Consider the following 15,787-nt stretch of genomic DNA (forward strand, 5'->3'; position numbering starts at 1 on the left):
CAACATTTCTTTGGGCTGTCAAAATTTGTCTCGCCTTCCGTATACCCATGACATGGTACCCATTTAGTGAACATGGAACACAGACCAAGATGGGGTTTTAGCTCTACGACAATGCCCCACCTCATTCTCTATATGATATTGTAACCCACAACATTTCTTTGGGCTGTCAAAATTTGTCTCGCCTTCCGTATACCCATGACATGGTACCCATTTAGTGAAAAAACCATTGCATGGCAGGAATTTTCAGAATAATTTCGAGGTTAAATGTTTGCTGACAAACTAAAATGCACACTGCTACAGCCAATGTCTGCGCCAAGCCATCTATCCTTGGTGAAAAGGACCTCCTAGTATGACGACAAATCGTTTTCATTTTCTGAGAGAATTCAGTAATGACAGTGAGTTTTCAGTGTCACATGTTTCAGGACTGACTGACACACTGATGAGCCAAAACACTGATACCACATGCTTGATAGAGTGTTTGTCGGTCTTTGGAACGAAATACATCACTGATTCTGTATATTAAGGACCCGACAGCTTTCTGGTAGGTTTGTGGAAGTATGTTGCATTAAATATCTACGCACAGGTCATGTAATTAACGTAAAGAACTGGTCGCTGATTTGCGTACGTGGTAATGGCCCTCGACAGCGACCTAGATGGGTGTCATAAGATTTAAATCATGCGAGTCTGGTCGCCGAGATATCAACGTGAGTTCATTATAATGCTCCTCGAACCACTGTAGCACGGCTCTGGCTCCGAGACACGGACAATTACACTGCTAAAAGATGCCGTCGCCGTCGTGGAAGACATCAAGCATGAAGGGATGCGGGTGGTTCGCAGCTGTCAGTGTGTGTTCGATTACTACCATAGGTCCCTTGCAAGCACAGGAGAATGTCTCCCATAACATTCCACTGCTTCCATCAGCCTGCGTCCGTGGCTTGCTGCCGTTTCAGGCCGCTGTTCACCTCGATGACAGCATTTGTGGAAATGACCATCGACCAAGTGTAGCAAAAATGCGATTCACCCGAAGAGCCGACAGGTTTACATTGATTGACGATCGTATCCCAGTGGTCTCATGTGATCTGCAATTGTAATTGACGATGTCGTTGGGTCAACATGTGAAAGGTTGCCCATTGTGGACCAAGGCGGCCGGACCTGCCCCGTACGGGGCCCTCCGGCCAATGATGCCAAACGCTCATTTCCAACATGTGAACACGTAGGGCTGGTCTGTTTGGGAGCTTCGTGTTCAGCAATGTATGAGGAACGGTGTGCTCCGAAACACACGTGCACCAGCATTGTCCTCTTTCGGCGAAGATGCCATAGAATACCATTTTTCCTACGTTAAGCAGCAGACAAACCTTCATGTGCCGTGAAGCGTCTGTGGACGTCAAACCGTTTAGCATCTAAAGGTAGTTTCACTGTCCTACAGCTTTCCGTAGATGCTCACGGCTTTACCACGTGCAAATTCGACCAGCTTCGCCGTTTTCGAGATACACGTTCACAGGCTCTGCGTAACAATAACCTGTAATTTGTCAAAGTCGCTTATCTCAATGAATTTTCCCAATTGGTGCCCATATATTCACCAAAATGACCAGCCGCCTGTGTTTGCTCCACTTACATGCTTTTGTGACCATGTCATGTGCCCGCAATGGCACCAGGCGGTATCCAGCGTCAGTGTATGTTCATATACTGGAACAGGTTCATGAAGCCAGTGAACATAGAACCCTCCAGTGTACTGCAGCTCAGATTGAAAAGAATGGAGCTCGAAATATCGAAATAAGTGATTTTACATTTTAGCATCGCTTTGCAGCAAGGGCATTAAAAACAACCTATGATTTGTGATTTGTGATTTATGAGGCTTCCTTTCAGCAAGATAGCCACAAATCCCTCTAAAAATATTCTTTGATGATTGGAGACAACTCACTCACTTGATGAACATTTAAATCGTATAAACCCAGTTACATTCAGGAACGCCTACGGATTCATTCAAGTACAATAATTCTTGTATCCAAGTCATTGTAAATACGCATCAATAATGTATTTGTCCCTACAGAACGGGAGAACACCAGGAAATTTCACATCCATTGCTGGGATCAGTAAAGCATACCACCACAAGCAAAGTTTTTGAGAGGGGTGGAGATGGAAAATAATGTGGCCGTTGAAAGGCAAACGTGACATATTCAAATTTTCATGGGAATTAAATAATACATAAAATTGTTTGACTTCAGCTGTACTCATACTTCGTCGGTTGCCAATATGTCGGCTGTAAACCGTCCAGCAATTTACTGAGCGAGTGGTACAGACTGACGGTAAAGCGCTCCCGTCCACCTTACGTAACGGTCGGGCGGGTCAAGTACGTATCAAGTCAACGATCACCGTTCTTGCTACAGACGACGCAATGGGGCCCGACAGACCGCCGTTTCATCCATTAGCCAACGACTTCACGTAGATCCGAAATGGAGGGGTGGTGGTAAGCCCATCGTACTCCCGACAGTTGTCCGGTTAGCAGACCTGGCGCCGCTCTTACTCTGTCAAGTGGCTTTCCGATTCGCATCACGAGTCTGAGTGCAACCCGTTCCCGTCCACCCGGCAAGGAAAAATCCATGGCAGCACCGGGAATCGAAACCGCGTCCTCCGCATTGCAGTGAGCCACGTTGACTACACACTGATGAAAACGACCCAAGTACTTAACTGTTCACAGCAAATCATGGTAGACAAATTCCACACAGGCGACAGATATACGTGCTACTCTGAGCCCTTGGTGAAGATGGTGTTTCACAAATTATGTCCGACAAGGGAACAGTACGATTATCTATAAGAGCTAACAACTGTCAGCGGCCGATGCCCATTTTGTTAAGAAGTAAATCGTTCGTCAAACGTATTTAAATTACTTTCTTGAACACTGAATGCGATAAGAATAAAGCAGATGTTAAAATGGGGATGTTCTTGTATTCCATAACGTGGCTTGCCTTCATAAATTGTTCAGTCACGGCAGTTTTCTCAAACTGTAGCAGGTGCTCACGGCGTTGGTATTCTGCACTCCGTTCTTGAACTGTACATAAGATAGTCCAATTTATGAAAAGACATACTGGAAGACAATAGTATACATTCCTGATTTTACTGGATTGTAGTTAACCCTCACAGAGATAACGAGAGTGTCTGCCTATCTTGACTTTATGTTTAAAGACTATACGACCTGTTTTCAGAAGGAAGATAACCCACGTTCCCCACGATCGATAGCAATGCCACGGACTTGAAATTTTCCTCTTTCACTTCTATTTGATCTACAGCACTTTACTCAGAAGATGATTTACCAAGAAATATAATATGCACTGACGAGCCATATCATTATCAGCAATGCCCACCAGGAGACTGAATGCCGTCTGGTGACACGTGACGCAATAAAGATTGTGTGGAAGCACAACAGAAACTAGTGGGGAACAATTGCAAGACGATGATGGCCGCAAGTGGGGATACCCACACAGAAGTGCAGGTTGTTAAGTTCCTGCGCCTGGGAACGAGTATCTTGTAAACGACGAATCTGGTCAGCTGCTCAGGAGCTACTGCGTTCATCTTCTATGTAAGGGGTTTCAAGGACGGTGAGACCACTACTAGCGGACAAGATTTTCGGTGTCTATGCCTCATCACACAACGTGGAGTTCGAAGGCTTGTCCGATCTGTAAAACAGGGTGCGAGGAGATCAATGGCATATCTGACGTCAGAGTGCACGTGTTTCAGAGCACACCTTTCAGCTTACTTTATAGAGCGTTGGGTTTCGCGGCGGAAGATACCTACGTATTCCATTACTGACGCAACAACATCGCCAATTACGGTATCAATGGACAAGGTATCATTAATATTGTACAGTGGATCAATAGAAACATGTCTCCTGGATGGATGAATCATGTTTCTTCCTACACCAGGTCGATGATCGTTCCCGGATACGCCGCCTTCCAGGCAAACGGTCGCTTGAAGCACTCGCCGTACCATGGACACACGCCGGACGGACAACGCAGTTCTCCGTGTCACTAGGCCATAATAGTGCTATGAGGAGAATGATAGTGAACTTACATTAATACCTCGACCATCAAATTCGCCTGATCTGAAGCCGATGGAGCACATCTGGGACGACATCGGTGCCACAAAGTTCCGGAAATCTGCCGAGGACTTCTCGAAACCATGCCATGCACAACGCTACTGTACTGAAGTCCAAAAACAGACCACGTAGAAGTTCGAGTGGTAACGTGGTGTAGTGGTTATGATACTAAACGGCTGCCGGCGTTGTTTATTTCCACGTCGTAGCTTTAAGGCTTGTGTCCGTCTACCGTGAACAAAATGTCGAGCGCTTACCACCGTGCGACCCTTAAAGTTTCCTTCCCAGCTGAACATGCGCGACCACGTGCACATGAAGTTGAAACGTTCCTACGTGAAGAAGCTCGTTTAGATCCTAACTACGTTCTCGGAATCCATTTTTCGATCACGAGTAGTGTCGTTTATATTAAAATGACAAACATCGAGGTGTGTGAAGATGTTATTCGCCGACATGCCAATGGACTTAAGTTCAAATACTCTGATGGTCACGTTGGAGCTGTAACACTTGAACTCGCAGAGTACGGTCAACGCACGATTAGGGTGGCTGAACTACCTTTTGAATTGCCGAAGGACGCAGTTGTCTCTGCGTTACAACCCTACGGTAACGTCATCGGTTACGTAGAGGAAAAATGGCAAACCTTCACGACCTACCATGTCCTTAATGGTGTGCGTCAGGTCAAAATTGAACTGAAAAAACATATACCATCATACCTGACAATTGGCGGGGTGCGAGCCATTGTCATGCACGACGGCCAACCCCGAACATGTGGGGGTTGTGGACAAGAAGGCCACGTCAGATCAGCCTGCATGCGACGCCGCCTGATCCAGACGCCGGTCGGTGAGGAAGCGTCCCCAGCGGTGATCACTCAGTTCCCTGTCACATATGCCAAGCTTGCCCAGGAAGGTAGCACCTCTACACAGGGTCTTCCTGCTCTGTTGACGTCGTCTGATCAGGTAGATGCAACCGCTACTGAGATTCCTTCTGAGGTTCCACAGAAGCCAGATCCTGACCTGCCGAATCTTCGCAGCGCGGTGACTGAAAATGCTACTGAGATGGACGTTGATCTGGGAGTGGTACCTACTTCTGCTTTCCTTCAGACTGGTCCGGAGTCAGACGAAAGCCACCCGCAATCGAACTCTGAACGACATGTTCGAAAACAGGGATCGCGACGAGTGAGAAAGAAGCGTAGCCGTACACCCCCTGATGAATCCATTCTACGGATGGATACCAGGGATGCAGACCCGAAGATGGACGACAAACCGCTCTTTGATGACCAAAAGTCTGATGCGAACGACCAGCCACAGGCGACCACTGGCAACGAACACCCCTCCTTACCGGCGCCGTTGCCTCCACAGGTCGAAGTTGAAGAGAGCCTATCCGCTGAGCCGAAAACTACGTCTCCTCTCCACGTGGATGATGTGCACAGCCGATGCCCTACCGTGGTATCAGTCCCCTGGGCAGATGACGTGGAGATCGAAGGGATTGGGGTGGACGGTGCTGATGATGGGGCGCCCCATCGGTTGCGCCCGCGCCCGTTGGGCTCCAGCTACAGTCGTGAATACAATACCTTCTTCGCGAATGAAGTTACACCCATTTTTATGGGACCACACGATGACTGGATCATGGGTGGAGACGTCAACTGCACCCAGCGACCTTAGGATCAATTGCCGCGTCACTCACCATGCGCAGCTCTGGAAACAGTCCTCACGCGACTACAATTTGTCGACACGTGGAGACATGTTCACGGTGATCTTATGAGCTTTATGTACTACACTGCGCACTCCTCTAGCCGACTGGATCGCATCAACATCTCGCGATCCCTAATTCAACACACTAGACAGACTGAAATGTGGCCTGTTGCTTTCTCAGATCATGAGGCTTACTTCTGTGATGTTGTTCTCACAAGACAGGCAGTATGGCACGGACGTGGCTTATGGAAACTGAACACGGCAGATCTTAATTCACCTGACTGTCGACTTCTAATAGACGACACTTGCATCACATGTAATAGACGTCGTCCCACGTATCCGTCTACGATATCCTGGTGGATCCAGTATGGCAAAGATGTTGTCGCCTGGAGGAAGAGCACTATGGACTTTTAGTACAGGATCCTACGAGAATGCTCCACGATGCCAACCTCCCCTGAGCGCCATACAAGGATGAACCACGCTAAGGCCAAATCTCCAATCTCATGCGTAAGCATTTGGAAGGAGCGATAGTACGATCTCGTACTGCTGATCGTATGCCTCATGAACATCCGTCGGCGTACCATATCATCCAAGAACGCCAAAATCGACGCCGCAAATTGATTCACGTCCTAACAGACCAAGAAGGGCGTCGCTACGTAACCCAATCTGCAATAGGCAATGTGCTTCACGCCCACTACCAGCAGCTCTACGCCGCAATTCCACATTCCCCAGAGTTGATCGAGGAAGTCTCACAGCTCAACGTCGGTGGTATCCCAGGAGATGCGGCGATTGACTTGATGTCAGAGGTGACTGATGATGAAGTCCGCCATGCGATCCGGGCAGGAACCATCAATCGCTCCCCAGGGCCCGACGGTCTTCCCCGCAAATTCTATCGCACCTTCCGTGATTTGTTAGAGTCCACCTTCACCTCCATCTGTCGGGAACTGATGTCTCCGGAAGTACCTGTGCCGGACGCTTTCATGGAAGGAATTATTATTCCTGTACATAAACTGCATGGTGGCAACAATATCAGTAACTATGGACCCATCACCCTCCTTAACAGTGATATGAAAATCTTCACTCGCCTTTTGGCGGCATGACTTAAAAACGTTGCCCGATATGTTGTGTCACCAGGCCAAGCATCTTTGGGAGGGGATAATAATATCCGCACGGCTTTATGCCGCTACAGGGATATGATCGCCGTTACCCAGGTACAACGCCTCTCTGGGGCACTTGCGTCTTTGGACTTTAGTCAAGCTTTTGATAGGGTTGATTATTCGTTCCTTACGGCCGTTCTCCACCATATGGGTTTCCCAGTCGCCGTTATCACGGTAGTGACGCGTCTTCTGCGGGGTGCTTCATCCAGGATTATGTAGAATGGCAGACTCACTCCTCCGATAACAATAGGTCGAACCGTACGTCAAGGTTGCCCTCTATCAGCGATTTTGTACGCCTTTTCATTGGAATCCTTGCTATGTGGACTAAGACAACGTTTCGTAGGGTTCTCCATAGATCGCTACCGATTCTGTTGCACGGCCTATGCTGACGATGGAGTCATCTGTTTACGTAATGCCGACGATGTTCGAGCTATTTTGACGTGGGTAGTGACTTATGGTGAGGCGTCGGGTAGCTCTTTAAACGTACGTAAGTCACAAGTTATGTTCATTGGCACGGGACTTCCCGTGGAGTGCGTTACACCTCTCACCACCGTTGATACCATTCGCTGTTTGGGAATAGATTTTTCATCTGATCTCCGGCGTTCAGCCCCCATCAACTGCCGACGCCTCCTTTAATGATCAGAGCAGGCCTTATGGACCATCGCCTTCGATCCCTAGATATTCTCCAACGAGCTCGATATGTCAATATATATATCGCATCCCGAGTTCCCTATGTAGCACAAGTTCTACCTTTCCCGCTTACTGTGGCATATCACATGTTGGCAGCGATGGCATCTTTCGTCAGCTCTGGGCTGTTGTTCAAAGTTGACTATGCAACCCTTACTCTTCCCTGTGAACGAGGTGGGATAGGTCTGTTTCACGTGCCGGATAGAGCTCGCGCCCTATTTGTCAGCTCCCAGACGACTGCATGGACACGTTGCCCAACGAGCCTCACTGGTCTCCTCCTGTCGCCATATACGCCGGTCTCACCGTCAGCCCCACTGATGATTTCGGATGTTGCGGACCAGTTCCATTATATAAGATACTTCTTTGTTGAACTCAGTTATCTACGCCTTACCTTACCAAGACAGCTTTTACTCAAAACAAAGGCAGTATACAATGTCCTCCAATTAAGTCGTCCACCTAACCCGATTGAACAAAAGTTCCCCCAGGTTGACTGGCGTCATGTATGGCGCGTGGTGTTCGCCTGTTACCTTGACACAAATGTTAAATCTGTCTGGTACCTAACTGTCAATGGTAAGCAAATCCTCCAATCTCACCTTCATCGTATCCACCTCGCCCAATCACCTCTATGTTCCACGTGTGGAGTGCCAGACAGTGACGAACATCGGTTTGTTTGCGGAACGGCGGCAGATGTTTGGCAATTTATTCGTCGTATTGTGGCTTTTCTAACGCGGGACATTGCGGATCGGATTACTCCCCTTTCATTATTATTTCCGGAACGTGACTATTTTCCTCGGACAATGACCAGTGCATTGAACTGGACTCGCGGACATGCCATTCACTACCTATTTGGACAAACTGTAGACTCTGTACTCGATTTTTGGACATACCTCAATGACCGTCGTTATGTCGTTGTCCGTCACCAAAAATACAGACAATTTTTCTCGGACTTCCTTGGGAGTGCTTTCCACGACCCGCCTCGCAGCTGGAATGTGTTAAGCCAAGAGAGAAGAAGGTTTCCTGTTTGAACCAATGAACATTTCTAAACAATTGAACGGAACACATCAATTTCGAGAAGACGTGACTCAACATATTCGCAGAGGGGCGCAGAAGGCCTGTGATCAAATACACAACACAAATAAACAAAAATAAATAAATAATTAAAGTAAAAAAATAAAAAATTAGAAAAAGGAAGATTTTGTTTTGTTTGTAAGGATAGCCCTAACCTTGAATTCCCATATTTCGCCTGGTATATAGGCAGCTTTCTGGGATAGGTTTAGTCAGGAGCCAACGCCTGAAGTGGACCAGATTTTTTTGTTATAGGGTGAAAAGTGGCGGTGGCACTTAAAAAAATGGATAGTCATGGGTTCAAAACTCACGTGAACCGTAACATTTTAATTTCTATAGTCGGTTCGACTATATACTAGAAGTATCCACAAATGTCAAGAAACAGTGGACTGGAATGTTCTATGGCTGTATATATACTGTAGGTGTTCTGGACGGAGGCAGTTCGCTCCGCTCTCTTGTATGTGCAAGTGCTGAATAAACCTTCGTTAAATGAAGTTAGTGTTCGCCATTCGTCTAAGTACACCTTCTTCTACGTGACAATTTAAATGCAAACATGTTTCAGCTGTGTTGTGACATCGTCAGTGGGTACTGTTTGTTCCGGTGCTGAAAGATGTTTGCCTTTATATAAGAAACAGTTGTTTGCATAACAGGCGGATCTGAAATAAAGTAATTTTGGTCTATTGCAAGAGCTTCAAAACTAAATGACAAATAGTAATCAGGGATGCGGACTGGTTGTAGCTGCATCCACGCTCAGTTGCGCAGAAATATTTTGGTGTTGATCATAGCTCGTAAAAGCGCACCTGCATATGTTTCACAATTATATTTCAGGCGTCTAGGGGTTGTAGAAGGCACTTTTTAGTAAAGTTTTTGTCAGAAACCCAAGTCCACAAATGTATCATTTGAATTTGAAATAAATTTGAAGATTGTGTCACTTTCATATGCCCCTCTTCACGACACGCACACAAACTGAGAAAACCACGCTTTCGTCAATCCATGCTGTAATCATGACTTCACTACCATTTTCGTCCGACTACAACAACGGCTGCGATGAACTGGGACGAGTACAAAAAGGCTGGTTGAGTGTTACGCCGCACTGACTCGCCTCACACTCAACTTCGAAAGGCACTTCCTTTGACACGATGACGAGCACTTGAAGCATTACCCACGCCATTGGCTTTTGTGATGCACACAGGTCAGCGCTCATTGTGTTCGCTGTGTGCGTAACGTGAAGCAGGAGGTTAGAAAGTGATCCGATCCTCAAATTTATTTTATTTTTATCCTAAAAACCCATTTCCGGCAACGGGTTTCCTATAAGAACTTTGTGAAATCCCCTCTACGACCCCTAAAAGCCTGTAACGAAAATTTTGCAACTCTCTGCATATTCTGTACCGGTACCAAAATAACATGGGTCAGCATCAGAGCCGTTTGAGTACATAACCGACTTCCTGTCACCGTTGATGCGTGAGCAGTCACGAAGATGAAACAACTTCACAACACTCATATTGGTGCCGCGAGTCTCAGACGCTACATTTGGCATACCACTTCTGAAAAAAAATTAAAGGAAATTGGACAGCGGCCCTGCATTATCTTATTGCATGATGTAACTTCACCAGTTTTAAATAAATTAGTTGCATCGTAGCTCTTTGCGAATAATGGACTGCTACTCCCCAAAAATAACTTAGCTGATCTTGTCACAGGAATCACTGTGAGATTCAATGCTATCAGAACATCATAACAAACAGTTCAACAGCTCTATACTGGTAAAAGTTATTACACCTGGTTGCACTACTGAAATTTAATTTTTCCAAGCTTCGGATGTACGAGGATGGCTACTGGGAAGTTCTCGGTAAATAAACCACAATTAATAAAAGAATAATTAGATTCCCCTTCACGTCAACAACATTAAACACATTTTTACATTATTTATAAATGGCAGTGATTTCTACATTTAACCGTTCTATGATGTTACTGTTGTGCTTTCTGATGTCATGCACGATGCCAAAGAAAATCCTTACGTACAAGGGAAACAACAAACAAAATGTCAGAAAGGAAGTGGGAAAGATAGCAATTACGTGTCGGCACAGTAAGGGTTCAGACTAGGAACACTGTTTTAACAGCCTTCCAAAATAGTACCTTGTCATGGGGACCGTTAACCCCAACAATGAGCACCTAAAATTTAATTAACTATTCATTTCATAAATTTAAAGAGCAATTTCTCCCTGCTGCACGATTCAGACTGATACGATACTTGAAAATCATTAATGAACTGCATAACATCACAGCTATCTGGTAATTCAAAGTTAACAGCAATATATTTGCTTTTTCCGAAGATTATGTTCGTCAGTAAATCGCGATAGGAATAATCAGAATACCGTATGTTATTCATAAGAATAGACAGAAGATTGATAGGTATACGCAAGAAATTAAATTTTTCACTCAATAACCTTATTACACTGCACTTCGGAGACATCCTCAAGACGAAGAAATATTTTGGCATGTGTATTACCACATAAAATGGATGAAAGCAGTACATCTTAACACGTAGTTGCACTTATTGACCACAGAGCGCTCGTTTGCCATAGTGAACGGAAAAGTTCGACTTGTCGTTTGATTAGGGTATTATCAGACTTTGTGCTGACAGACAATGAAAATATTGAACCACTGGGTCAGCATAATAGTGGGTCCTCTACACATCTCAAACGTCTAGCAGGCGATGGGCTTTTGAGTTGGAATCGCGTCAAGGGTGTACCATGAGGATGTCGATTTTATGAAATCCCCCACCATTAGAGTCAGCTGCTATGGGTAAGAACGTGTCTACGACGAGGGACGAAGTGGCCGGATTTGAACAGTGACCGTACGATCAACAATGCAGTAACTAACACATAAATTCAGAGTTGAATAGGTTCAACCTGTGAGCAGCCACATCACTCGGAAACATTTTCTCGCTGTGGGTAAAGAAGATATCACCGAACCTGTGAATTTCTGCACACACACAGTCAGAGGGCAGAGAATGTGTTACTCTGCAACTCAATGTTAAACGTCCTGAATAATAGAGTTGCAGTTCAGCCTCGACTTGTTATAGTCAGACTTTGTGCAAAGGCACAGAAGATGGGAAGATGTGTTTTACAAATGAAGTGCTCTCGCTTAAACACTGACAGTTGAGGGACTCTGACGAGTTCATGAGAACCTGACGCACTTGAGAGGAGATATACAGGCTTTCCCATTTCAAACCAACTCCCGAGATGCTTCAATGGTTCACAGGTGTCGTGCCGCAAAGTGTTGAATAAACTGTACAATATTTCCTCGAAAGGCCAGATGGAGTGGCCGAGCGGTTCTAGGCGCTACAGTCTGGAACCGCGCTACCGCTACGGTCGCAGGTTCGAATCCTGCCTCGGGCATGGATGTGTGTGACGTCCTTAGGTTAGTTAGGTTTAAGTAGTTCTAAGTTCTAGGGGACTGATGAGCTCAGAAGTTAAGTCCCATTGTAACGTTGTTGCATTAATCTGTGGTGTAAGTGGTGCTGATGTTCAAGAACATAAAAGCGGGTTAAAACCTGTGAGCTGTCTGGGGAAGTTAACCTTGCGTTACTGAGCAACTGTTTCACCAGGTATCCAGTCTAGCTTCCCAAATTCCCAACCAGACTAACATTAATTATAATCTTTTAAAAGTCATACGACAACCGGTGATATGTATATAAAAAAGAGAATTTAAATAAAAAGGAATAAATCAGTTTATATTTGGAAATTTAATTTAACATTGATCATTGAAATTTCAGCATATTAAACTCGATTCATAACTGAGATGGTGCCTTATTTAGGATTGTAAAAATGTGAGACTGTAATCTTACGGAACACATCAAATATGGAGCCAAGAGTGGGAGACTGCATACGACACTGCATTCATAAAATAACACACGAAGAACGTTGAAATATATGCAAGAGGAAATTAACCTCAACCAACCGATTCAATTTTCACCCAAAGAAGTTACGTTCGTAGCACAATCCTATCCGTCATGTAATTACCACACACTGGAATACTAAATTCATACTAACTCCCTGTGAAATCTTCCCGAAAAGAGTAGCTGAGGGCTACTTTGATGATTACACCACATGCTTCACGTGGTCAACTTGGTTTACACAAAGAGTGTAACTCCACAATTATTTTGATAATTAAAAATAAATTAGATCGAAAAGCAATTTACAAAAGAAAAACCTCAAACTGGTTACTATCGTCTTACTGTTAACCTGATGGATCAAACCATTTTATGAGCACGTGGTACTGGTCTCACAAAGTACACCCCACGTGGGTTGAACATAAAGAAAAGTTGCTATATTGAAAAATATTGTCAAGACGGGACGTTATAATCTCACGCACATTCGCATTTAAGATTGATGATCTTAGTTAGAGTTATTGATCAACACGTGGTTCCACTTTACTCACAAAGTAGTGACAAAGCAACTACCGGAATATATTCTGAACTTCACACTCGAATTACACTGCGCTGCAATTTATGATAACATTAGATATTTTAGGGCTAAACCTGAAATAAAGGTGATTAAATTTTCAGTTAGGCTGAACTTAGAAAATCCATTGTCCTACGGACTTAGCAGACACGCGCTTAGCCGGAGATCTTACCACTTCAGACGCTCGCCGCGGACAGACTGCTGTGGTCCCTTCCTGAGGATGGCTCACAAATACAAACGGAAGTGGCCAGAGGGGCAGCTTACTATACCAACATGACAAGGGACGGACAGGACCATACTAAGAATAGAAACCTCTCTGCTTTTAGAAAGCGTAGCTACCTGTTCCGACGTTGGTCCTACTGTTCTCTAGCAGACAGGCTTGTCTGCTACCCTCAAGCATGCAACTAGAAATTCATTTGCTCATTCATCCTCTCACACAGAAGGGAAGGCGGATGACAGTATCTTATCATATACAGCATATAAAAGAAAGTGGATGTAGTTTCCGTATGAGACTGTGTGACATGAATTACATATAAACTGTGTTTCAAAGTGTAGTAGTGTGACAGATCGTTCTTGTTTATGTGTAAAAGTAACACGTTCCACTACTCAGTCTCCTCCCAGATAGTCAGAAACGCCACAGTAAATTTAGAAGAGGAATTTATGCCGTAAATGACAACATATTTAAGAAATTAACATGAAAGGAATCCAGCAGAGACCTTTCATAACCCCAACGCTCCGGGAAAAGACTGTGCAGGGAATTTTCTGGCCATGCTAGGACATTCCCAAGCAGCCTTCTCACACCCTACTTAAACCAAAAGTGTAAAGAAAAGGCAAAAGGTCACCAGCTACTTGCTAAAACTCAATAATTTCAACAAATCTTTAAAATCTACCAATTTCAAACAGAAAAAGAACACAATCTGTGACACCTATTTAAAAGATCGTGTAACCCAATTCGGTCAGCTAGTAAAAACAATGGTGTCTGTGTTATTAATATGAAAACAATTTCTGGTTGTTACCCTTATGGAGTTCTCCAGTATTTGCTCATTGCAAGAGCCAACTGATCACAGGAAAATTTATAACTGTTTATTAACAAGTAAAATTTACGAAAATAGCAAAGGTGGCAGAGCAATTTAAAAAAAAAACCATGCATATAACATCGGTATTATAAAGCAGAACATTACAATGCACAATCCGCAAAAACAAAAAAATGATAAGAGAAAAAAAAACATGTTTTACAAAGTGGTTATCGCTAAAAAATTCTATATCTTATAAAACTAATAATTTGTAGAACTAAAATAACTTTGTGGCACTAATCTAATCACTCTAATATATTTCAGTTAGTTAGCAAACAATGACCACTGTGTCATTATACTGAAACTACAATCAATTATGTGATTGTTACCCTTATGGGGTTCCTCGCTATAAATATGCCCCATGCAAAGGCTAATCGATCACAGTCCAATGAGAATGAATAGCTATCTGACTGATAAACGAAGCAATGCCACACGAATGAATTTACGAAACAAAATATCACAAATTTATACATCACACAAGAACAAACATTGATCAAAAAAACAGTTCTGAAAGTACAATAGTCAACGTCTAAAAAAAACAATAAATAAAACACCTGCAAAATACAAGTCAAAGTCTAAAAATAACAATAAATAGATCACCTGCAAAATACAAGAGTCAGTCTACTAAACACCAATAAATCGAACCCCTGCAAAACATACGAGTCAAAGTTTCTCTGACAGAAACACATGTATATGCATTGGACTAAGAACCGTATAATCACTGTTCACTGACACACTCAGTAGTTCCACTATTCCGAGGCACAAAATAAGGGAGGGGGGGGGGGTTCGTCGCCGCAGCTGTCAGTAGGGATTTTTTGTCCATCTGTTGCGTGCAATCCCGCCATCTCTGCCCTCTCATGAAGTTTCTCTTGGTGGCCCGTGTCACGTACATGTCGATTTGGTTCCAAGTTTTTGTTGTCAAATTTTGTGCGGTATCCTCGTTTGACACGTCAGGTTGATATTCCTGGGCAAGGACGACACTTAATGGCTCTTCTTTGTGCCACCCTTAGCTACCAGCGAACATCGAACTATGATTTACTGTCGCTTGACAGTGGGCATCCGTCAGGAAATGTTGATAGGCGTCGTTGAAGTCTGCCATTTTCTCTGGACAGTACCTGTCAAAAGGCTCCACGCCCCTTTGTCCCCTGTCTTCTGTCGTTTCACAGCGCCCGTCTCGCCACGGTCGCGTGCGTGTGGTGCGTTGCCAGCAGATGGATTTCCGCGCGGTGGACCGCTCGCCCATCTCAGGTCATCGCCTCCACGAAGGGTCGCACTGGGGCGGCCGCCCATTAGCTCCAGGTGCAAGGGAAAGTGTTTGTCGCGTGCCCTTCTTTTGTTGTCGACCGCGCTCCCGAAATGGCCTGGTTGACAGCGTGTCCTGCTGGGAAACCCGCCTGTTTACAACTAGTCCTCCTCCTCGCTGCTCCCGCTGTCTCGTGAGAGTTTAGCCGGTTCGCTTTGACGTTCTCAACTGTATTCACAGAAATTGTTCATCATACTTATGTGATTACATAATGTCATACATAATACCACTTAATATTGTCTTTCACAATGTTTAAGAACA

Source organism: Schistocerca piceifrons, chromosome X, assembly GCF_021461385.2.
Source record: "Schistocerca piceifrons isolate TAMUIC-IGC-003096 chromosome X, iqSchPice1.1, whole genome shotgun sequence".
In the NCBI taxonomy this organism is placed as follows: Eukaryota; Metazoa; Arthropoda; class Insecta; order Orthoptera; family Acrididae; genus Schistocerca; species Schistocerca piceifrons.